At 34.8% G+C, this 26,747-nt stretch overlaps 2 long non-coding RNA genes across 2 annotated transcripts; both read right to left on the bottom strand.

Annotated features, from left to right (window-relative positions):
- Nucleotides 1–9,960: 9,960 nt before the first annotated feature.
- LOC126882189 (uncharacterized) lies at nucleotides 9,961–11,573 on the bottom strand. Its single transcript, XR_007697207.1, has 3 exons — nucleotides 11,303–11,573; nucleotides 10,916–11,215; nucleotides 9,961–10,203 (listed from the first exon to the last, which is right to left on the bottom strand). It is a non-coding gene; the product is annotated as an uncharacterized LOC126882189 (long non-coding RNA).
- Nucleotides 11,574–24,170: 12,597 nt separating this feature from the next.
- Nucleotides 24,171–25,877, bottom strand: LOC126882188 (uncharacterized). The gene is made up of 3 exons (XR_007697206.1): nucleotides 25,591–25,877; nucleotides 25,205–25,503; nucleotides 24,171–24,492 (listed from the first exon to the last, which is right to left on the bottom strand). It is a non-coding gene; the product is annotated as an uncharacterized LOC126882188 (long non-coding RNA).
- Nucleotides 25,878–26,747: the final 870 nt, after the last annotated feature.

Genomic DNA, 26,747 nt, shown 5'->3' with positions numbered 1-26,747 from the left:
AAATAAAAATTGAGTCATATTTCTGAGCTCGATAACTTTTGAATGGTATAACCGATTTTCAAAATTAAACATGCGTTGGAAAGGTAATGATCTGTGCTATCAGAAGCCGCAAAGGTCGGGCTTAAATTTTTGAAATTTTTGGGAGTTTTGGGGACGAAAACGAAAAACAGGCTTTAAATGGGAAGGGCCGTAAAATCCACACCCTTGGACCAAAATGGAGAGGTAACATATGGATGGACGAGTCTTTTCCTAAACTTTAAGATGGGATTTGGCCCAATTTTCAATTCAGTCAGGTTTAGAAAATCGAAAATTTCGTGTATATATAGTGTCGCTTGTAGGGGTGTTGTGCGCCACTGGTGAGAACTGTCGTTCTCTGTGGATACATATATATATATATATATATATATATATATATATACAGTTTTTGGTTATTGGGTTATGCAGCAATTGATAAGTGTACTCTTTTAAGTCTTTATTCCGAGCTTTCGTTCATGATTATGAACATCGTCAGGGTGCTACAATTATATTATATATGTGAAACAATATGAAAATATGTATATAAAATTATATGTACTTACAACTTATTGAGGATATTTCAAATAGGTGGTATATATATATATATATATATATATATATATATATATATATATATATATATATATTGCAAGGTATGCGATCGTTAATTTAAATTTAAAGGTATTCAGCTAGTGAATTCAGAGGTTGAATCGGTCAATTTAGTTGGCAATTAAATAAAGAAGTCAACTACTTCATTGATATATTGAAAACGTTTCGCTTTACAATTTCGAAAGCTTCATCAGTTCACTACAGATAAAGGATGAAGTCTATAAGTATAAATAACCTTAACAAAAGTGATATAATACTTACAAAGCAATTTGTAGTATGTTTAAGATGTTAAAACAAATATTCTGTATTTAATTCTATATTCTTTATTTAATTGCCAACTAAATTGACCGATTCAACCTCCGAATTCACTAGCTGAATACCTTTAAATGTATATATATACATATATATATATATATATATATATATATATATATATATATATATATATATATATATATATATGTTACACTTGAAGTTTCCGCGGGAGCTATATGTGCTTTCTGTTGTTTTCCGGGTTTGACTCCGCGTTGAATAATTTTGGTTTTGATAAAAACCATTATTTTGACGACGTTTCGGCAAGATCTCACTTGCCATTGTCAAGTCAGGTAGATCCGCTTCTCGCTGCTGCTTGAAGTAAACTGAATTTTTACTCACGATACCGTCGCTTATGTAGTTGATCCTGATGCTGCTTGCCCTGCGCGAACTCTGGCTCTTGTTATTGGTCCGGTGTAGGTTGCAGTCGTCGGCGGGATGTTACGCGTGGATGTTGCAGCCTGATTTATTTTGGTCTTTTTCTTCAATACCGTTTTCCAAGTTGTAGGAAGCCGTTGCGCATCATCTCTTTGGTTTAAGCCGTTGGGATTTCTTTCAATTTCTATCGATTCTCTGATTTCCCGTTTTCTTTTTATTTCGATGTTAGCTAACATCGTTGTTTGGTTCAGGTTTATTGTGTGTCCTGTATTTGCGACATGTTGAGCCAGGGATGACGTGGTTTCTCCCCTTTCGATAGCATTTCGGTGTTCTTCTCGTCTTACCTGGATTCTTCGGTTGGTCTGTCCAATGTACGACTTTCCACAATCCCCACACGGAATCTCGTATACACCTTGGCTTTCTAACGATATTTTGGTCTTTGGTGTTGGTAAAATAGTTGAGATCTTTCTGTCCGTATTAAATATCGTTTCTATGTTGTGTTTTCTCAGCACTCTCCCTATTTTCTCTGTCGTACCCTTCACATATGGCAGAATGGTTTTGCCGATCGGCTTATTGTCTTCTGTAGGGTCCTTATCTCTTCTTCGAGCATTTTGAGCTTTTTCGATGTTGTATGTTGAGAAGCCGTTTTTTCTTAACGCTGTTTTCACGTTATGCATTTCTTCATTTTGATGTTCTTGGTCTGTCAGTCTTTCGGATCTTGTAATCAAGGTTTTGATGACTGAATGCAATTGTGCAGGATGGTGGTGTGAAGCAGCATTTAGATATCTATCGGTATGTGTCGGTTTCCGATACACTGTATGGCCTATGTGTCCGTCTTGTTTCTTTATTATTAACACATCTAAGAATGGAATTTGATCGTTTTCTTCCAGCTGACAAAGGCAACGCTACGGTAGTGATGAATATTCAAGACTACGAAACAAAAATAAACGACATCTTAAATGATACAACATATCAAAGCATCTCGTCAGACCCGACAACCTATCTAGAGAAAATAACAAAAGCCAAGATCAAAGCCTCAAATATCAATAAAGAACAACAGGTCCATCTCATACCTAGAGAGAAGTCATCTAGATGCCCAAAATTTTACGGCCTACCCAAGGTACACAAGGCAGGATTACCACTGCGACCAATTGTGAGTTCCATCGGATCTCCCTTACAACCGCTGGCGAAATTTCTGGCCCAACAGCTGCAACCGTACGCGGAAGAAGCGGATTCTTACGTCAAGAACGCGAGCCACTTCATCGAGCGTATAAAAGGTGTGACTCTTGAGCCGGGACATTTGCTAGTCAGCTTCGATGTTGTCTCACTTTTCACGAATGTTCCTATAGATGAATCACTGGACATCATAAGCAAAAAGTATCCAATATCACCGGATACACTAAACCTAACCAAACACTGTTTAAATAACACTTATTTCATCTATAAGGAACAAAGATATAAACAAGTTGAGGGAGCACCGATGGGTTCTCCACTGTCACCAGTAATAGCGAACTTGTTTATGAAGGAAATAGAACAGCGGGCAATAGAAACAGCTGAATACAAACCCAAAATGTGGCTTAGATACGTGGATGATACTTTTATTATCTGGACCCACGGAGAAGAAAAACTAAAGGCTTTTTTAGAACACATCAACAATATCCACCATAAAATTCAGTTTACCATGGAACTGGAAGAAAACGATCAAATTCCATTCTTAGATGTGTTAATAATAAAGAAACAAGACGGACACATAGGCCATACAGTGTATCGGAAACCGACACATACCGATAGATATCTAAATGCTGCTTCACACCACCATCCTGCACAATTGCATTCAGTCATCAAAACCTTGATTACAAGATCCGAAAGACTGACAGACCAAGAACATCAAAATGAAGAAATGCATAACGTGAAAACAGCGTTAAGAAAAAACGGCTTCTCAACATACAACATCGAAAAAGCTCAAAATGCTCGAAGAAGAGATAAGGACCCTACAGAAGACAATAAGCCGATCGGCAAAACCATTCTGCCATATGTGAAGGGTACGACAGAGAAAATAGGGAGAGTGCTGAGAAAACACAACATAGAAACGATATTTAATACGGACAGAAAGATCTCAACTATTTTACCAACACCAAAGACCAAAATATCGTTAGAAAGCCAAGGTGTATACGAGATTCCGTGTGGGGATTGTGGAAAGTCGTACATTGGACAGACCAACCGAAGAATCCAGGTAAGACGAGAAGAACACCGAAATGCTATCGAAAGGGGAGAAACCACGTCATCCCTGGCTCAACATGTCGCAAATACAGGACACACAATAAACCTGAACCAAACAACGATGTTAGCTAACATCGAAATAAAAAGAAAACGGGAAATCAGAGAATCGATAGAAATTGAAAGAAATCCCAACGGCTTAAACCAAAGAGATGATGCGCAACGGCTTCCTACAACTTGGAAAACGGTATTGAAGAAAAAGACCAAAATAAATCAGGCTGCAACATCCACGCGTAACATCCCGCCGACGACTGCAACCTACACCGGACCAATAACAAGAGCCAGAGTTCGCGCAGGGCAAGCAGCATCAGGATCAACTACATAAGCGACGGTATCGTGAGTAAAAATTCAGTTTACTTCAAGCAGCAGCGAGAAGCGGAACTACCTGACTTGACAATGGCAAGTGAGATCTTGCCGAAACGTCGTCAAAATAATGGTTTTTATCAAAACCAAAATTATTCAACGCGGAGTCAAACCCGGAAAACAACAGAAAGCATATATATATATATATATATATATATATATATATATATATATATATATATATATATATATATATATACAACAGATGAAATAGAGAATGTGGAAAAACCCCTTACGAACAATTCACACATCCACCATTTCGGGGATGTAAGGGGATTTTTCCACATTTTCTATTTCATCTGTTTGATTTCGTACGAGTGGTCGTTAAACCATTAACCTTGGATCTTTTGATCACTGAGTGTGTTTCAAAGATCTACATCTTTTGTTTATATATATATATATATATATATATATATATATATATATATATATATATAATATAAAATATATATATATATATATATATATATATATATATATATAAATATATATATATATATATATATATATATATATATATAAAATAATTATTCTCTTGGTAGCCCGGCGAATAGCAAAATCAAGCTTTATAACAATAAAGCTATGAAAGGCGATGTAACGGAATCCTTTTTCCGACAATACATCATGCAAACACCGTTTGGGCTAACCAATTCGTCTCTTACTGGAGAAAACAGTAAAATGAAAAATAGATAATTGCATTTCAGTTAGATTCGAACCCCACCGGTGCCCCGACTAGTTTCGACTCATGTCAAGTCGTCATCAGGAGACACTAGGTAGGTGTTCGAAGCTAACTGATTTGCCGCTATTACTATATAAATTTACGAAGTAATAGCGGCAAATCAGTTAGCTTCGAGCACCTACCTAGTGTCTCCTGATGACGACTTGACATGAGTCGAAACTAGTCGGGGCACCGGTGGGGTTCGAATCTAACTGAAATGCAATTTCACAAAACTATATAAATTTACGAAGTAATAGCGGCAAATCAGTTAGCTTCGAGCACCTACCTAGTGTCTCCTGATGACGACTTGACATGAGTCGAAACTAGTCGGGGCACCGGTGGGGTTCGAATCTAACTGAAATGCAATTAACTATTTTTCATATATATATATATATATATATATATATATATATATATATATATGTGTACCATATGTGTAACATAAAAATGTGTACCATTTTTATTCGGTTGCGATGCGGAGGCAAACCAATCTTACTTTTTAATTAGAATACGGAGTACAGTCCAGTTCCTTTAACCGCGATTTTCTGCTCTTATTGGAGCTTCATCAGAAGAAACGTAGGCACTGTTCTCCATACTCCAACTAAATTGCATCGAGAGGCTTTCCCACACATCGCAACCAAATGGATGATAATAGGTGGCTAGCGCCATCTGGCAATTGAAAGACGAAGCAAGTTTTCAATCCTAATAGTAAATTAATAATATTGAAAAATATTAAAAATCACTAAAAGATTTTTAAATTGAAAACTTATTGGTACATTTTCATGGTAACACCTCCAAGACTTCTATAATTTGCAAGTCATATGGATGCTGCAGTGAAGACGAGAGGGAAGGAATTCTACACTTTGCAATTCACATCCCCCGTCTGCAGCCGGCAAAGTTCCAACTGAAAGATGCACCTGGTTAGTCTACGGAGTAATACGAAATAAAATAAAAATGTGTACCATTTTTATTCGGTTGCGATGCGAAGGCAAACCAATCTTACTTTTTAATTAGAATACGGAGTGCAGTCCAGTTCCTTTAACCGCGATTTTCTGCTCTTATTGGAGCTTCATCAGAAGAAACGTAGGCACTGTTCTCCATACTCCAACTAAATTGCATCGAGAGGCATTCCCACACATCGCAACCAAATGGATGACGTGCAACGTGCATTTCTTCATTTTGATGTTCTTGGTCTGTCAGTCTTTCGGATCTTGTAATCAAGGTCTTGATGACTGAATGTAATTGTGCAGGATGGTGGTGTGAAGCAGCATTTACACATACCGATAGTGACACATACCGATAGATATCTGAATGCTGCTTCACACCACCATCCTGCACAATTACATTCAGTCATCAAGACCTTGATTACAAGATCCGAAAGACTGACAGACCAAGAACATCAAAATGAAGAAATGCACAATGTGAAAACAGCGTTAAGAGAAAACGGCTTCTCAACATACACCATCGAAAAAGCTCAAAATGCTCGAAGAAGAATGAAGGACCCAACAGAAGACGAAAAACCGATCAGCAAAACCATTCTGCCATATGTGAAGGGTACAACAGAAAAATAGGGAGAGTGCTGAGAAAACATAACATAGAAACGATATTTAACACCGACAGAAAGATCTCAACTATTCTACCAACACCGAAAACTAAAATATCGTTAGAAAGTCAAGTAGTATACGAGATTCCGTGTGGGGATTGTGAAAAGTCGTACATTGGACAGACCAACCGAAGAATCCATGTAAGACGAGAAGAACACCGAAATGCCATCGAAAGGGGAGGAACCACGTCATCCCTTGCACAACATGTCGCAAATACAGGACATACAGTAAACCTGAACCAAACAACGATGTTAGCTAACATAGAAATAAAAAGAAAACGCGAAATCAGAGAATCGATAGAAATCGAAAGAAATCCCAACGGTCTAAACCAAAGAGATGATGCGCAACGGCTTCCTACAACATGGAAAACGGTATTGAAGAAAAAGACCAAAATAAATCAAGCAGCGACATCTACGCGTGTCACCCTTCCAGACCCCCCAACATATACTGGACCAATCACAAGATCCAAGAGACGCGCAGGTCAAGCAAATGCATCAGGATCAACTATATTAGTTACGGTATCATGAATAAAAATTCAGTCTACTTCCAGCAGCAGCGAGAAGCGGAACTACCTGACTTGACAATGGCAAGTGAGATCTTGCCGAAACGTCGTCAAAATAATGGTTTTTCTCAAATCCAAAATTATTCAACGCGGAGTCAAACCCGGAAAACAACAGAAAGCACATATAGCTCCCGCGGAAACTTCAAGTGTAACATAATTAACCTCTACGGGGAGGAAATTCTACCAGACATTAGAAGATACGAAAAACTACGATCGAAACGAAGGACGTTTTTTTGCAACCTACGTTTTTAGAACCATTCCGTGACGAAAGCATTATACCGACTTGTATGAAGCTCACTTTTCACAAAAACAACTATAAACCGAAAAACATTTTAAGAAGGGCAAGCCTGGCGCTTATTAGAGAAGCGATCCATGATACCAGACGGGACATCGACAAAATGAATTCAGAATCATTACAGCTGCATCTTAAACTAAGTAACACAATCCATCCAACATTATGGAATTTCTTTGAACAACTGACAAACTTTCGAGCAGAAACAGATGCTGATCTCACTAAGACCAAACAAATTAAAAAGTTTGAAAATTTGTTACTACAACAGCGGCCAAAAAAGAAAGAAAAATCACAAATAGAAACAAACAAATTAGTACATAACTTTTCAAACCTGACACTGGATGAACCCACGAAGAGTGTTCTTGCAAAAGGTTTCAATTTTGCTGTTGCACCTACACACATTCCCGTAGAAAATATCATTACTTAGGTAGAGACTTTAATTACTAGTCTCCCAACAGAAACAGCCGAGATCATACGCCAAGACGTATCAAAAATATTAAGAACAGCTAAACCACCAAAAAGAAATTTAAACGGGAAGAGAAAGAAGCCTTACATAATTTGAAGAACAACAAAGAAATCATCGTGCTTCTAGCTGACAAAGGCAACGCTACGGTAGTAATGGATATTCAAGACTACGAAACAAAAATAAACGACATCTTTAATGATACAACATATCAAAGCATCTCGTCAGACCCGACAACATATCTAGAGAAAATAACAAAAGCCAAGATCAAAGCCTCAAATATCAAGAAAGAACAACAGGTCCATCTCATACCTAGAGAGAAGTCATCAAGTTGCCCAAAATTTTACGGCCTACCCAAGGTACACAAGGCAGGATTACCACTGCGACCAATTGTGAGCTCCATCGGATCTCCCTTACAACCGCTGGCAAAATTTCTGGCTCAACAGCTGCAACCATACGCGGAGGAAGCGGATTCTTACGTCAAGAACGCGAGCCACTTCATCGAGCGTATAAAAGGTGTGACTCTTGAGGCGGGACATTTACTAGTCAGCTTCGATGTTGTCTCACTTTTCACGAATGTTCCTATAGATGAATCACTGGACATCATAAGCAAAAAGTATCCAATATCGCCGGATACTCTAAACCTAACCAAATACTGTTTAAATAACACATATTTCATCTATAAGGAACAAAGATATAAACAAGTTGAGGGAGCACCGATGGGTTCCCCACTGTCACCAGTAATAGCGAACTTGTTTATGAAGGAAATAGAACAGCGGGCAATAGAAACAGCTGAATAAAAGCCTAAACTTTGGTTTAGATACGTGGATGACACTTTTATCATCTGGACCCACGGAGAAGAAAAACTAAAGGCATTTTTAGAACACATCAACAATATCCACCATAAAATTCAGTTTACTATGGAACTGGAAGAAAACGATCAAATACCATTCTTAGATGTGTTAATAATAAAGAAATAAGACGGGCACATAGGCCATACAGTATATCGGAAACCGACACATACCGATAGATATCTAAATGCTGCTTCACACCACCATCCTGCACAATTACATTCAGTCATCAAGACCTTGATTACAAGATCCGAAAGACTGACAGACCAAGAACATCAAAATGAAGAAATGCACAATGTGAAAACAGCGTTAAGAGAAAACGGCTTCTCAACATACACCATCGAAAAAGCTCAAAATGCTCGAAGAACAATGAAGGACCCAACAGAAGACGAAAAACCGATCGGCAAAACCATTCTCCCATATGTAAAGGGTACAACAGAAAAAATAGGGAGAGTGCTGAGAAAACATAACATAGAAACGATATTTAACACCGACAGAAAGATCTCAACTATTCTACCAACACCAAAAAATCGGTAGAAAGTCAAGGAGTATACAAGATTCCGTGTGGGGATTGTGGAAAGTCGTACATTGGACAGACCAACCGAAGAATCCATGTAAGACGAGAAGAACACCGAAATGCCATCGAAAGGGGAGAAACCACGTCATCCCTTGCACAACATGTCGCAAATATAGGACATACAATAAACCTGAACCAAACAACGATGTTAGCTAACATAGAAATAAAAAGAAAACGCGAAATCAGAGAATCGATAGAAATCGAAAGAAATCCCAACGGTCTAAACCAAAGAGATGAGGCGCAACGGCTTCCTACAACATGGAAAACGGTATTGAAGAAAAAGACTAAAATAAATCAAGCAGCGACATCTACTCGTGTCACCCTTCCAGACCCCCCAACATATACTGGACCAATCACAAGATCCAAGAGACGCGCAGGTCAAGCAAATGCATCAGGATCAACTATATAAGTTACGGTATCGTGAATAAAAATTCAGTCTACTTCCAGCAGCAACGAGAAGCGGAACTACCTGACTTGACAATGGCAAGTGAGATCTTGCCGAAACGTCGTCAAAATAATGGTTTTTCTCAAAACCAAAATTATTCAACGCGGAGTCACAATTATATATATATATATATATATATATATATATATATATATATATATATATATATATATATATATATATATATATATATATATTGTCATGATTTTAAATAGTTATTATGATTTTTTTTAAGATACTCAAACCATAGAATAGTTAAAATAATAGATAATTTAGTAATTATAATAAAGCCCAAAGTATATGGATAATTTTTTTTATTATTGCCACTTTTGAGGGGTATCGTTGATTGGAAGGTTGAGAAGAATGAGAATTATAAAAAGAACTAAAGTTAGGAGAGCACTTAGTAATAATTAAATAGTTATAAGATGGTTTTATTTAAGTGTATAAAGGTAGAATTACAGAAGAAATGAAAATAGTTAATCCTATATCAAAGATGATATTTCAATGACATATAAATTAGAAATTAGTAACTAGAACATATAATAATTTGAATTTTGAGTTTTACCAGAGAATTACTTCTATTTGTATCATACAATAGCCTTATTTGTTCGTAAGAATCATCAAAAGGTTCCATGTTTCCAAAAGTCACTTCGAAAGGAACTTCGTTAAGGTGATACGTCTTGCATCACTTAGCTGCATGTGTAGATTTGTGAAATTATGTTGAAATAGACATCAATCTAAAATTTGAGAACAATAGTTAGTTCAATATTAATAGTATTAGTATAAATTTTAAAGAAAAATGTGGAAAATAGTTCAATAGAATAATAGCTTTGACAAGTGTCGAAACTATAGGTCAAATTAACGTATAAGAATGATATTTTGAGGAAATGGCTTATGCATATTCAATTGCTGATTTATTTTGTGTAAATTGAAAGTTATTTCAATCCTTTGTATGTAGTAATTGTGTAAATATTTGAGTTTTAATATGTGAGTGTAAGTGATAAAGAAACTAAAAATGAAGTGTCGGACGTTGAAGTGAACCCTAATAGAACTTTAATAAGGGCACCTAGCAAGAAGGAAATTATATCAAAATGAACTAGAAAGTTTAATCTATTCAAATCCCAGATTAGATTATACCCAAAGATTAGGATAGAATCACAATTTGGGTTCATATTTCCAAAATTTTCATCAAAATTATTATTTTGATGAAATGTCAAATTTATTGGAATTTTTTGATTGGTGAATTCAAATTTTCATAGCAAGGATTGTTATTAATAATTAATTTCCATTGGCTGTGAAGGGACGCCAAGCCAAAAGGAATCCATTTTGAGGAGACTTTTGCAGGCTTTTGAACAGGCAACACCTTGTTATAAGTAGCTCCGCAAATTTTTGAGAAAAATGCGGTAAATCGTAAAAAATTTTAAATTAAAAAACTTTTATTCTACTAACCTGTATAAATAATCTTCATGGTAAAAAAAAAAATTTTCAAAAATGACCCTCAACTTTATAAGAAAAGTTTGGTTTATCTTCATATTACATCGTGAAAGGTTGTACTGAACAGTTTATATTTTTAATTGATCATGATCGAAAGTCAATGTTTTTCATTTTCTAGCTTTAGTATAACAAATTTTGAATATTCAAGATAATTTTGGGTTATCTTCGACTTAATTTTTTGTCAAATACTCTTATTTTTTTTATAGTTAAATTCATTGCATCGTATTTCTTTATTCAGACTTTCGACTAGATAACCTAAAATAAATAATTTAGCGTTAGATAGATCAGCAAATATTTCAAGTTGATATCATATTGATCTGATCTATACTATTGTATAATTACCTTGTATTTTTGATGTTGCATAACAAAGCCTTTATTTTTCAATATATTTCCAAATTTCTGTACAATATTCGACAGTCTTTTGTTATTTATCCACCATTTCATAGCTTTATTTTTGTGTCGTTTGTTTAGTTGATATTTCAGAAATCTTTTTCTCACACCTCCACAGATAGGAGATTTCATGCAGGTTTCACATTATAACTGAGCTAGTAAGGTAAGTGATTAATAGATGGCGCCGGGCAAGATCAATATTAAAATCAATTATTAAATCAGTATATTTTAAAAAATATAATTAAATAAAAAATAAAAAAAAATTTAATAAATAACAATAAATAAAAATAATTCTATAATAAAAATATAATTAAATTAAATAAAATAATTAATAATAAAATAAATAAATAAATAAATAAAATAAATTAACATATAAAAAAATATATAATAATTGGCGCCCAACGTTGGGCGATAAGATAAATATAGGGCAAAATAGTCACGTATTAAATAATCAATATTAAAATTTTGAGTCTGATATATTCTACAAAATGGCAGATGGACGTAGATCTGTTTCGAAGACGACACAGGAAGGAGAGGAACAGAAAGAAGAAAAATCCGAGCTTGAAAGATTCATGGAATTAATATTGACAAAGATAGAAGAAAATAATAATAAAATAGAAAGAAAATTAATTCACTTAGATGAAAACAACAAGAAAATGGGAACTAAATTAGAGGGAAATAGTAAATCAATAGAACAAAAATTAGAAGAAAATAGTCAAAGGGTAGAAGAAAAATTAGAAGAAAATAGTCAAAAGATGGAAGACAAGTTAGAAGAAAATAACAGAAAAGCAGAAGAAAATAGTCAGAGGTTGGAAAAGAAACTTGAAGAGAACATTAAAAGAATAGAAGAACAAATGGAACAGAGAATAAATAAGAGTATTGGAGAAGTGAAAATGTTGTACGGAGAGATCATGAGTAAACATGAAAATTTAGAAACTAAATTGACTGTTGAAAATCAAGAGATTAAAACACAAATACAACAGCATAAAGAAAGAATAAATATAGTAGAAGAAGATATAGAAAAGGAAGCAGAGTGGACGAACAGAAGATTCATCATGGTAGATGAAAACATAAATCAAATCAAGAAAGATCAGAAAACATCCAAGGAAAAGGAGGATCAATTGGAGAATAAATTAAAGTTTGAAGTAAAAGAAGTTAAACAAGAGATAGAAAAGATGGAGAAGAAGATTAGGAATACAACAAAAGGAACAATAGTCCATACTATAGAAACATCGGAGAACAGAATTTATTTTAATGGGGACTATAAATCTCAACATCCAGTACCATTTATTCGTATACTCACAACCAAATATTTGCAATACAATGACTTCGACGAATTTCGTGAAGTCATTAGAAATCAGCTGAAGGGTGAAGCGTAGATTTGGTATACGAATGTGGAGAATGAGATCCAAGATTTTGATGGTTTTAAAGTGAAGTTTTTGGAATTTTTCTGGGGACAGTCCAGACAACAAGTTGTGAGAGCAGAATTGTTTGGAGGAAGATATTGTTGTGTTAGGTATTCCTACATTAGGCAACACCCCGCACGTTAGTTCCTGGCTGGCTTGGTTGGTAGAGGCCATGAGGTTAGGAGGATGACAGAGGGGTTTTTAGAGGTTAGGAAGCCCTAGATCACAGCGTGTTCATGCTAGGTTGTATCTACAAGAATTGTATAATAAATGCATCTATAAATCTCCAATATGCTTTTAAGTTTCATTAATACAACATGGTGGCAGCGGTAAATAAAGATTAAAACAAATTTCTGCAGGAAATAAGGTGAGCTACGTAAAATACTATAAATACCAAATAATAAAACGATGCCTAATCCTGGGGAATTGTCGGGAGCGTCGAGTGGAAGCTCATCAGGGTTCCATGTCTCAACTCCTGAAGCATTCAATTTTTCAAATCCAGCTTCTTGGTCTCAGTGGAGAAAGAGGTTTGAAAGGTATGCAAAAGTAAGTGGTTTGTCAACAAAGCCTGATTCAGAGAAGATAGATGCTCTCCTGTACATAATGGGCGGGAAGAGTGAAGAAATCCTCTTACAAATGCAGAAGGTTCCTACAGTATATGATGACATGATACAAGCGCTGGAAAGCCATTTCATACCACGAAGAAACATCATATTCGAAAGATTTCAATTTAACTCTAGGGTCCAATTACCAGGGGAAAACATTGATAGTTTTATAGCAGCAGTGCATGCTCTGGCAGCTAATTGTAACTTGGGTGCACTTAAAGAAGAGTTTATAAGAGATAGGATTGTCGTTGGTATGCTTGACAAGAAGACTAGTGAAAAAATGCAATTAGAGGCCAAACTTACATTATCAGATGCAATATTATATGCACGCCAAGCTGAATTGCAGTCCCAGCAAAACAGTGTACTACAACAACAACAGTCATCACTTAATGTTATAGCTAAACAAGAAAACACTCCAAAAAGCTTCAATACGAGTAAACGTCCCCAACATCCTGAGGTAAAGTGTAAATATTGTGGTTTGGCACAACATAAACGAGAAATCTGTCCTGCTCGAAGATCTACATGCAGAGGGTGTGGAAGATTTGGTCACTGGGATAGAGTATGTCTGTCCAAGGAGAAGGACTCAAGATCTCTCCACCATATTACCACCTCTTCAGAAGGTGGTGTTCAAATTCAGGATCCTCCTCTTTTCTTAGGTAATGTTACTTTGACTAAACATATGTTAGGAAATGTTTTTACAAATAACCATAATCAATGGCTAGTTAACTTACAAATAAGTCATAATAAGAAATTAGTTCCCTTTTTAGTTGATTCAGGAGCTGATATTGTCTGCATTCCATCAAATCATTTAGATTCAATCTTATTAAAGAGTTTAAAAAACTGTTCTGAAACAATATCAGGCCCTGATGGTACCAAACTAAAAGTTCTGGGTAAAATTACTGAAAGACTTACATATCCTTCTAAAGGCAAATCTTGTACTTTTGATATATTTGTAATTCAAGATCTAAAAATGCCTATTCTGGGGAGGCCGGGTATTTCATGTCTCGAGGTATTAAACTTTTCAATAAATTCTATTAATCAAACTTCTAGCACTAATGTACAGGTAGAAAAAGAATTTCCAGATATATTTAATGAAATAGGCAACTTCAAAGATGAAATTAACATTGAAGTTTGTGAAGAAGCTAAACCTTTTGTACAGACTACTCCTCGTGTAGTTCCTATACCTTTACTAGGTAAATTAGAGAAAGAATTAAAAAGGCTTCAAGATTTAAAGATCATAGAACCAGTAGAAGAACATACAGGTTGGGTAGCTCCAATTGTAGTTGTTCCAAAGGGGGAAACGGTGCGCATTTGTGGGGATTATACTCATTTAAATAAAAGCATTCTACGACCCTATTTCCCTATACCTAAAGTAGAAACCTCATTGGCACAACTTGGGGGATCTCGTATATTTTCAAAATTAGATGCTACTTCTTCATTTTACCAAGTCCGACTTTCAAAAAGCTCTCAAGCTTTAACTACTTTTATTACCCCATTTGGCAGATTCATGTTTACAAGGTTACCTTTCGGTATATCCTGTTCTCCTGAATTTTTCAGTCAGAAATTTTCTAAGTTATTCCTAGGTTTGAAAGGTATCATTACCCACATCGATGATATATTAGTACATGCACCCACAGTAGAAGAACATGATCGTATTCTTAGGGAAGTCTTGCAGAGACTCAGCAAAGAAGGTATTACACTCAACAAAAAGAAATGTCTAATAGGTGTAAATAAAATTGCATTTTTAGGCCATGTGATTTCAGGTGAGGGTATTATGATTGATCCATCTCGAGTAGAAGCTATTACAGAATTTCCTAACCCTACAAGTAAAAAAGAACTGCAACAGCTCTTAGGTATGATCAATTATGCTGGTCGTTTTATTTCAAATAAGTCCGATATTCTTGAGCCCCTCAACTATTTATTAAAAAATGATGTCGTATTTCGGTGGAGTAAAGATCAAACTGCAGCTTTTTCAAAAATAAAAAATGCATTGATCAACGCACCCTGTCTTTCTTACTTTGACCCAACTAAAAAGGTAATTGTCAGTGGAGATTCGTCTTCATTTGGTTTAGGGGCCGCTCTGATGCAAATTAATGAAAACAATGAAACGGAAATAGTAGCATATGCATCTCGAACACTTTCTCCTACTGAATGTCGCTATGCTCAAATTGAGCGAGAGTGTTTGAGTTTAACATGGGCTTGTGAAAAATTTCAGGAATACATAACAGGAATTTCTGTAATTTTAGAAACCGATCATAAACCACTTCTACAAATATTACAGACAAAAAATCTTGATGATTTGACTCCTCGTCTACAAAGATTTCGTCTCAGACTTATGAGATATAATTATACTGTACTTTTTACTCGAGGGACAGACTTAAAAGTAGCTGACGCTTTAAGTCGTAATCCATTGCAGGTGTCACACAATAGTGAAGAACTTACTTCAGAAGTAGATGCACATGTTCGTCTAATTATACAAAATTTGCCTATAAAAAATCATTTTCTTAATAAAATTCTTAATGAACAAGAGTTAGATCCTATTTGTAGGAATCTTAAACAATATTGTATTTCAGGCTGGCCTGACAAAAAACATATATTGCCAGAAATGTGCCCTTATTTTCAATACAGGTATGAGATTAGTCTTAATGAGAACTTTCTTACAAAAAATTCCAGGTTAATTGTTCCTCCTGCCTTACAATTACAAACCCTGGAATACCTTCATCAAGGCCATCAAGGCATTGTAAAATGCAGGGAAAGGGCAAAAATGTCTGTCTGGTGGATAGGACTTTCTTCTCAGATTGAAAATCTTGTTAGGTCTTGTCCGAATTGTGTTGAGGAACGCACAAATATTAAAGAAACATTTGTCAAGGATACCATTCCATCTAGACCATGGCAAAAGGTAGCTGTTGATTTGTTTAAAGAAAAAAATTGGTTTCTAATTCTAACAGATTACTATTCTAGGTTTTTTGAAATCATACCTTTGACTAGTCTAACTGAAAGTGTTATTGTTGAAAAGTTGAAAGAACAATTTGCGAGATATGGAATACCTGACGTTGTCAGATCGGATCAGGGTCCTCAATTCAGCTCAGGTTTTTCCAAATTTGCTGCTGAATACAATTTTATTCACACTACTAGCAGTCCTTACTATGCACAGTCTAACGGCTGTGTAGAAGCAGCAGTAAAGGTCGCAAAATCTTTGCTGAAGAAAAATGAGGATATATATTTGGGTCTATTGGCCTATAGATCAACTCCTTTAGAATGTGGCTTCAGTCCTTCAGAATTGCTAATGTCGCGTAAATTAAAAACATTGTTGCCTATGCTTCCTAGTAAACTTGAGGAAGTGGTTAATGCTAGAAAATCTTTCATTAACACTGAAGAAAAACGTAAAACTCTTCAGGAAAACAATTATAACAGAAGACACAATTCTAAGGAGATGTCTGATTTAAAAATCAGTGATACGGTGTGGATTACTGACCTTCGGAAATATGGAGTGGTATCAGAGGTATGTTCAGAACCTCGTGCTTATATTGTTAAAACTAATGATGGTACTGTTTATCGTAGAAATAGGTGGTTTTTAATAGCTGCTCCATATTATGTTCCGAACGCCAATAATGTTACTCCCCTGCCTATTGTAAGGGCTAATTATTCAGAGAATCCTAAAGATTCATCTTCTGGGGAGAAAATTGTAGAAAGTGATAGTGTACAGTGTAGTGACAAACCAATATCTATCAGTGAGAGTGCAGAAGCTTTACCAAGCAGTGTAGCTCCAAGTGCATCCGAAAACATTACTCCAAAGAGAAATAAAAAACGTCCCAACTGGTTTTCAGACTATATCACATAATGTGTTTTATTGTATCATTTAGTATTAAGAATGTTGTTACTTTTATAATCTTAAAAAGGAGGATGTTGTGTTAGGTATTCCTACATTAGGCAACACCCCGCACGTTAGTTCCTGGCTGGCTTGGTTGGTAGAGGCCATGAGGTTAGGAGGATGACAGAGGGGTTTTTAGAGGTTAGGAAGCCCTAGATCACAGCGTGTTCATGCTAGGTTGTATCTACAAGAATTGTATAATAAATGCATCTATAAATCTCCAATATGCTTTTAAGTTTCATTAATACAACAGATATAACTCCAACTCTAGAACAAGCATGCATCTGTATGCTATGAGACTATATAGTGCTGCCCAGTATCTGGATGGAAAACTCACAGAGAAGGAACTGGTGAACCACATAATAGTCCATTTTGAAAGTCAGATAGAGAATATCCGACTAAATTTCCATTTTACCGACTTCAACATGCTCTGCAATTTTCTTATTGAAAAGGAAAAAGCTTTTCAAAGTTATAGAAGCAGAAATAATAATAATGGCAATTTTCAAAATTTTATTGATAGTAATAATTACAATGACAACAGATATGATAATAATAATAACAATAATCAAACTTGGAATAATAAAAATAACAATAATAATAACAATAACTATCCTGTGGGAGTTTTATGTCAGTTCTTCTATAAGGCGCGGCCCCCTGCGAATGGGGGATGCTTTCTGGGTATTCGTAGCGCCAATACCCAGAGAGTAGCAGGAATACTTGCCGTGGAACAAAAACTGACACCTGGCAGTAGGTATAAAATGCACACCCATGAGAATGGAGACTAATAGTTTATGTTTAGGGCCGCTGCCTGGGGATCGCCAGGGCACGTCTGGAGCCGACGCTGGACGTGACAGCATGCGGGACGTCGGTGGCAGGGTGTTGAGGAGGCGGGCCCCTGTCACACAAACAGCTACAGCCCAACAACAAGAACAACAACCACAAGCGAGCCAAACAACAGCAAGAGCTCCACTCGCTGAAGGTGCTGCGCCGGAACATCAGCCGGCGCTCACTCAAGCGGGACGACCGAGGCAGCGCATGAAATGGACTGTGTCCATTAACGAAAGCATTTTGCGCTTCTATTATAAGGTGACAAACCTCGGTCAAGAAACGATCGGCTACAGACAACAGCTGTATGCCGAATTTTGCAGGGAGTACCCAGATATTCAAGTATCGGAGCAAAGAGTATCAGATCAATACCGGGTAATCGTAAGAAACAACCTTATCCCAGAGACTAGACGCAATACGATCAAAAGCGAAGTCGAACGGGAGATTAATAACCAAGAGCTAGTTTTAGATCAAGTCCCTAATGAAATCCTTGATGAGCAGATTCCTGAGATTCCCATACCAGAAACTCAACCTGACAATACACAGCAGGAAAACAACGAGTTGCGCGATAGTCTAGAAAACGAAATGGCTCGTGCCGTACAAGAGTTTAATGGAACAAATCCACTTAGCAGACCACCGCTACCACGAATAAACTCTTGTAAGAAACTAGGTGCCCTGTTACAAATTGTGAATACTGAAGTCCTACCCAATTATGTCGTAGAAGCCCACACATTGGAATATCTGCATATGCTAATCTACTGTGCAGCTACAGCAATTGCCAATGTAATGGGCGTTAAGATCAAAACACGGCGGGGTACTAATAACGGAAGGACTGGTAACAGAATTGCACCCTGGGAAAAAAGACTTCTCGGAAAAATTGAATTACTGCGTAGGGATATTGGTCAAGTCACAGAATATATAAGAGGTGTAACAAGTAGAAAAGTCATTAAAAGAGCTGAAGAAATAATGCGGAGCACTGCAAGACACTCGAGATACGATCCAGAAAATAACACAGCCCAACAGTGTCTGGATACATTAAAACAAAAACTCTCCGTCTATTCAGGACGATTAAGAAGGTATAAAGTTAGAAACAACCGAAAATGTGACAACGCACTTTTTGAGAACTCTGAGAAGGCGTTCTACCGAAAACTCAATTCCACCGTAGAAAGTGTCGACAAGTCTTACCCAAGCCAAGAAGAAATTCATGAGTTTTGGGGAAATCAACTTTCCACACCAGCTGCTTTTAACAACAATGCTGGCTGGATAGAAGATACGACGCACAACTGTCACCACTATGTCACTGCTAACTACGAACCATTCACGACTGAAGAAGTCTCAAATGTCATCAAAGAGCTTCATAACTGGAAATCTCCTGGACCAGACGGAGTTCAGAACTTCTGGCTTAAAAAGTTTTGGAGTATTCATGAGTGGTTATCAACATTAATTAATCATGTTATTTCTAATCCGCAGGAATTACCATCATTTCTAACTCAGGGAACTACTTATTTAATACCCAAGGATCAAAATAACACCCAAGATCCATCCAAGTACCGCCCAATTACTTGTCTTCCAACTTTGTATAAATTGGTCACATCCTGTGTAACCCGGCGTATCTACCAACACTGTGCTCTAAACAATGTCATAGAGCCTCAACAGAAAGGATGCGCTAAGGGTTCCATGGGTTGCAAAGAACAGCTTATCATCGACTCAGTCATTTCTAACCAGGCATTCACTAAAAAAAGGAACCTTTTTACTGCTTTTATTGACTATAAAAAGGCCTTTGATTCAGTACCGCATGAATGGCTAATAGATATATTGAAAATATACAAAGTAGATGATAACATAGTGACCTTTTTAAGGCATATAATGAGAGATTGGAAGACTAAAATTCACCTCCAAATACCTGGTGAAAACAATATCGAAACCGAAAATATCGCAATCAACCGGGGCCTATTTCAAGGAGACTCGTTGAGTCCATTGTGGTTCTGTTTAGCTTTGAACCCCCTCTCCCAGCTATTAAACTCCACTGACTCAGGATTTAGCATTAAAAGCAATAATACTGTGGTAGCGAAGCTCAATCATCTGTTGTATATGGATGATTTGAAATTAATGGCTTCCACTCGAGAACACCTAGAAGAGATGCTAAAAACTGTAGAAACATTTTCTAATGATATTAGTATGCAGTTCGGTCTAGACAAGTGCCGTGTTTTGAATATAGTCAGAGGAAAGGTACAGCCCGGTGGATTCGATATGCAAAATGGCCAGAACATCGAGGCCATGGGCGACAACGATATGTACAAATATCTTGGAGTAAAGCAGGCGCGGAAAATTGACCATAAGCAAATGAAAACTGAGATAACTATTGAGTTTATAAGAAGGGTAAAACAGCTGCTTCGTTCACAGCTTAACAGTAAAAATTTGTTTAAGGCACTAAACACCTACGCTTGTTCCGCGCTTAGCTATTCATTTGGTATTGTTAAGTGGACAAAAACGGATATAGAAAATCTTCAGCGAAAAGTACGAACACACCTCACAAAGGCACAAAAACACCACCCTAAAAGTGCTGTAGAACGAACGACATTACCCCGGTATTTAGGAGGAAGAGGACTTATGGATATAGGTGAGCAATTAGATAAACAAATTGCTAATTTAAGAACTTATTTTCAGATGCGGGCTGAGACATCTACTCTACATCGCGCTATCTGCGCAGTAGATGACACAACACCGATCAAACTGAGGGAAGCAGAACTGCGCATAAACCACCTTACTAAGGACGAAAAAGTGCGCGCCTGGATGGGTAAACCTTTGCACGGGCGACATCCCAATGAGGTCAGCCAAGATTATGTCGACAATATAGCGTCGAACTACTGGTTGACATCAGGAAAGATGTTCCCTGAAACGGAGGGTTCATTACTGGCCATTCAGGATCAGGTTATACCAACCAGAAACTACCTGAAATATATCATCAAAGACCCTCAGGTTCAAAACGACAGATGCCGATATGGATGTCAAGCCCAAGAAACCATCCAACATCTTACAGGGGGCTGCCAGGCATTTGCTGCAACTGAATACAAGGAACGGCATGACGCAGTGGGAAAAATCCTTCATCAAGAGATAGCTATCAAGCTGGGACTTCTCCAAACGGACCATCTCCCGTATTATCAATACGTTCCTGAGAGTATGCTTGAGGATGGTAACTACAAGCTATACTGGGACCGCACTGTGCTCACAGACCAAACAGTGGCACATAATAGACCAGATCTCGTACTAGTTAATAAACTAACAAGACAAACAACACTAATTGATGTGGCGATACCTAATAACAATAATCTACGTAGTAAATTCACTGAAAAGATCGCCAAGTACAGAGATCTAGAAATTCAGATACGAAGGCAATGGAGAATGCAAAGTACCCAGACGATACCTATTGTTATGTCTACTACTGGAGTCATTCCGAAGAACCTCCTCGAAAGCATAAAAAGGCTGGGTCTAAATGAACATCTTTACAAGACCATGCAGAAAGCTGTACTACTAGCAACGGCCAGATGTGTACGAAAATTTTTGGGAGATACACCTGCATACCAAGTCACCTAGGGCTCGATAACACGGAAAGAGTCCCACCAGAGCTCAATCCTTTTGATACCGTAGGTATCTGGGATAAGTCAATTTTCCCCTTAGAGGGAGTGTGAGCCGTATGGCTAAATCTGGACAATAACTATAACAATCAAAACAGAAGTCAAAATAATAGATCAAATTATAATTATAATAATAATAGAAATAACAATGGACGTGGAGGTTATAATAATTATAACCAAAATAATAATAATAATAGGGGATATAACATTTACAGAGATAATAATGATAGAAATAATGGTGATAGAAATAACTCTAATGGTAATAATAATTTTTACAATAATAATGATAATAATGGTGATAGCAGACGATCACCAAGACGAGATATGGGTAATTCGAGTTCGAATCAGCCTTCCAACCAAAATAGTAGAAATAGTGATAATAGGGCACAATTTAGTGTAAATAATATAGTCATGGATGGTGAAATTTCTGATCAACCATCAACGTCATCAGGTGTTCAAATGGAGTCATTTGAACAGAATTTTGTAGATCGCACCTGCTAGGCAATATAGCAACCAAACTGTACGAGCATCATAGGGAATTTTTGGACATGGGAGCTAATGTTGTATCGAAAAAGTTCAGGGGATTAATTTTTATTAAAGTTCAATTTTGTGGTAAATATTTTAAAGTTTTATTGGATACAGGGTCAGAGATTTCCTTAATTAGTGAAGATGTCATTAAAAATTTGAATTTAGAAGATTCATGCTTTAAAATTCCTAAGTTAAGTTTAGTAGGTGCAAATAATAAAACGATTACACATGTTAATAAAAGTATTGTTGGTCATATTAAATTAATTAAAAAAGATTATATTCTACAACTGATTGTCATTGATAAGATGAAATATGATATTATGATTGGATCGGATATGTTAGACAAAATGGGTATGGTAATCAATTATGAGAAAGGTTTGGTACAAGTAGAGGAGGAGTATGTGAAATTTGAGGAAGAATTATGTCCAGAAAAGGGCAAGGAATTGATGAATATGAGGAGAATGTATATGGAGGATAATGAAATATATAATGAATTAAGTCCAGAAAAGGGCAATGAATTGATAAATAATGATTATATAGATATTAATAATGTATTATATGAAGATGTTGATGATGAGGTGTGTAAAAGTAGTATGGATATAATGGAGGAGGAAGTAATATGTAAGAAAGAGTGGATAGGAGAAGTGAAGAAAATATTATTAAAGTATGAAGGACTCATAAATGAGGAAAATAGATTTGCTAGTGATTATGTTCACAAAATAGAAGTTAGAAATATCCAAGATTTTAGACCGAAAACATATCCGATACCATATAGATACCGAAGTGAGGTAAATAGAGAAGAAGAAAAGATGTTAGAAAATGGAATAATAGAAAAATGTAATTCAAGAATAATAAATCCAATTGTTGTAGTCAAAAAGAGCAGTGGAGAATTAAGACTTTGTCTAGATGCAAGAAATTTAAATAATCACACCATACCGCAATACGAAGCACCTGCTACAACGGAAACTATTTTCGGGAGAATAACGGGGGCAAAATATTATAGCAAAGTAGATTTGAGACATAGTTTTTGGTTAATTCCTTTAGCCCATGAATCCAGAGATTATACAGCTTTCATGATAGATGGTGTTCTGTACAGATTTTGTGTTGTGCCTTATGGTTTGCAAAGTTCATGTAGTGCTTTAGTTCGTGCTCTTCATAATATTTTAGATAAATATGATGATTTTATTCTTCATTATATAGACGATATCCTTATACTTTCAAAAGACGAATTTTCACACCTAAAACATATTGAAATATTATTAAGAGAATTAGATTTAGCGGGTCTTAAAATAAATATAAAGAAATGCCAATTTTTTCAAGATAGTGTTACATTTTTGGGATATAAAATAGATAATTTGGGAGTTTCAATGGATGAGGAGAGAGTAGAAAGAATAAAGGAGTACCCTACTCCTAAAAATATTAAAAATTTGCGTGGTTTTCTTGGTTGGATCAACTATTTTAAAAGGCTTGTGCCTGATTTGAGCCAAAAGATAGTTCCTTTAAATCATTTACTCAAGAAGGGAGTGAAATGGTATTTTTCATTATTTTAATTTGCGTTTGAAAATATTTTCTTAATATAAATGATTTGTATAAATATTACCAAGGATAGATTAAAGTTTATAGGATAAATAATTTTTTTTAAATAAATATAATTTATATAATAGTTAAAATTTTAAATGAAAAATTTAAATTTTACTTAAGAAAAATTATCAATTTTTCATTTAGGGCAATTGTCATGATTTTAAATAGTTATTATGATTTTTTTTTAAGATACTCAAACCATAGAATAGTTAAAATAATAGATAATTTAGTAATTATAATAAAGCCCAAAGTATATGGATAATTTTTTTTATTATTGCCACTTTTGAGGGGTATCGTTGATTGGAAGGTTGAGAAGAATGAGAATTATAAAAAGAACTAAAGTTAGGAGAGCACTTAGTAATAATTAAATAGTTATAAGATGGTTTTATTTAAGTGTATAAAGGTAGAATTACATAAGAAATCAAAATAGGTAATCCTATATCAAAGATGATATTTCAATGACATATAAATTAGAAATTAGTAACTAGAACATATAATAATTTGAATTTTGAGTTTTACCAGAGAATTACTTCTATTTGTATCATACAATAGCCTTATTTGTTCGTAAGAATCATCAAAAGGTTCCATGTTTCCAAAAGTCACTTCGAAAGGAACTTCGTTAAGGTGATACGTCTTGCATCACTTAGCTGCATGTGTAGATTTGTGAAATTATGTTGAAATAGACATCAATCTAAAATTTGAGAACAATAGTTAGTTCAATATTAATAGTATTAGTATAAATTTTAAAGAAAAATGTGGAAAATAGTTCAATAGAATAATAGCTTTGACAAGTGTCGAAACTATAGGTCAAATTAACGTATAAGAATGATATTTTGAGGAAATGGCTTATGCATATTCAATTGCTGATTTATTTTGTGTAAATTGAAAGTTATTTCAATCCTTTGTATGTAGTAATTGTGTAAATATTTGAGTTTTAATATGTGAGTGTAAGTGATAAAGAAACTAAAAATGAAGTGTCGGACGTTGAAGTGAACCCTAATAGAACTTTAATAAGGGCACCTAGCAAGAAGGAAATTATATCAAAATGAACTAAAAAGTTTAATCTATTCAAATCCCAGATTAGATTATACCCAAAGATTAGGATAGAATCACAATTTGGGTTCATATTTCCAAAATTTTCATCAAAATTATTATTTTGATGAAATGTCAAATTTATTGGAATTTTTTGATTGGTGAATTCAAATTTTCATAGCAAGGATTGTTATTAATAATTAATTTCCATTGGCTGTGAAGGGACGCCAAGCCAAAAGGAATCCATTTTGAGGAGACTTTTGCAGGCTTTTGAACAGGCAACACCTTGTTATAAGTAGCTCCGCAAATTTTTGAGAAAAATGCGGTAAATCGTAAAAAATTTTAAATTAAAAAACTTTTATTCTACTAACCTGTATAAATAATCTTCATGGTAAAAAAAAAATTTTCAAAAATGACCCTCAACTTTATAAGAAAAGTTTGGTTTATCTTCATATTACATCGTGAAAGGTTGTACTGAACAGTTTATATTTTTAATTGATCATGATCGAAAGTCAATGTTTTTCATTTTCTAGCTTTAGTATAACAAATTTTGAATATTCAAGATAATTTTGGGTTATCTTCGACTTAATTTTTTGTCAAATACTCTTATTTTTTTTATAGTTAAATTCATTGCATCGTATTTCTTTATTCAGACTTTCGACTAGATAACCTAAAATAAATAATTTAGCGTTAGATAGATCAGCAAATATTTCAAGTTGATATCATATTGATCTGATCTATACTATTGTATAATTACCTTGTATTTTTGATGTTGCATAACAAAGCCTTTATTTTTCAATATATTTCCAAATTTCTGTACAATATTCGACAGTCTTTTGTTATTTATCCACCATTTCATAGCTTTATTTTTGTGTCGTTTGTTTAGTTGATATTTCAGAAATCTTTTTCTCACACCTCCACAGATAGGAGATTTCATGCAGGTTTCACATTATAACTGAGCTAGTAAGGTAAGTGATTAATAGATGGCGCCGGGCAAGATCAATATTAAAATCAATTATTAAATCAGTATATTTTAAAAAATATAATTAAATAAAAAATAAAAAAAAAATATAATAAATAAAAATAAATAAAAATAATTCTATAATAAAAATATAATTAAATTAAATAAAATAATTAATAATAAAATAAATAAATAAATAAATAAAATAAATTAACATATAAAAAATATATAATAATATATATATATATATATATATATATATATATATATATATAAAAATTAAATATAAAAAAATTTTTGGATGACCTAATTAGTGATGTAAGAAGTAAAATTAATTTTCCAATCCCTTTTATAAAGAGGTTTGTAGATGATTTAATTTTGGCTTTACCATCGGAAAAAATTGAGTATACATTGTCTATTTTTAATAATTGGAATGAAAATATTCAATTTACTTACGAAAGAGAGGTAAACAATTGCTTACCTTTCTTAGATTTGCTGATTCACAGAGATTCTAATAATATCCTCAGAGCTCAATGGTACAGAAAACCTCTTTGTAGTAATCGCTATATTCATTACCTTTCACATCATCCTTATAAAATGAAAATTAACTTGATCTTAGGTCTAAAAAGCAGAATATGTAAACTATCACATAGGGATTTTATTAATAGTGACCTCACAAAATTAAGAGAAATTTTACTAGAAAATGGATATCCTAGGGGTTTATTAAATAAATTAATTTTTAGCACTAATTATAATAGAACACTGCAGGCAGATATCAATGAACAAGGAACAGAGATAGAAAGTATACCTACCTTATCTTATTTTTCTTTACCATATCTACCATCTTTAACACCAAAATTAATTAAGTTATTTAAACAAAACAAAAACATTAAAATTGCTACTAAAAATGTCAAAACTTTGAACAGTCTTTATACCAGAACTAAGACTCCGCT

This window comes from Diabrotica virgifera, chromosome 3 (genome assembly GCF_917563875.1).
Source record: "Diabrotica virgifera virgifera chromosome 3, PGI_DIABVI_V3a".
Lineage (NCBI taxonomy): Eukaryota > Metazoa > Arthropoda > Insecta > Coleoptera > Chrysomelidae > Diabrotica > Diabrotica virgifera.
This window is presented reverse-complemented; position numbering and strand designations above follow the sequence as displayed.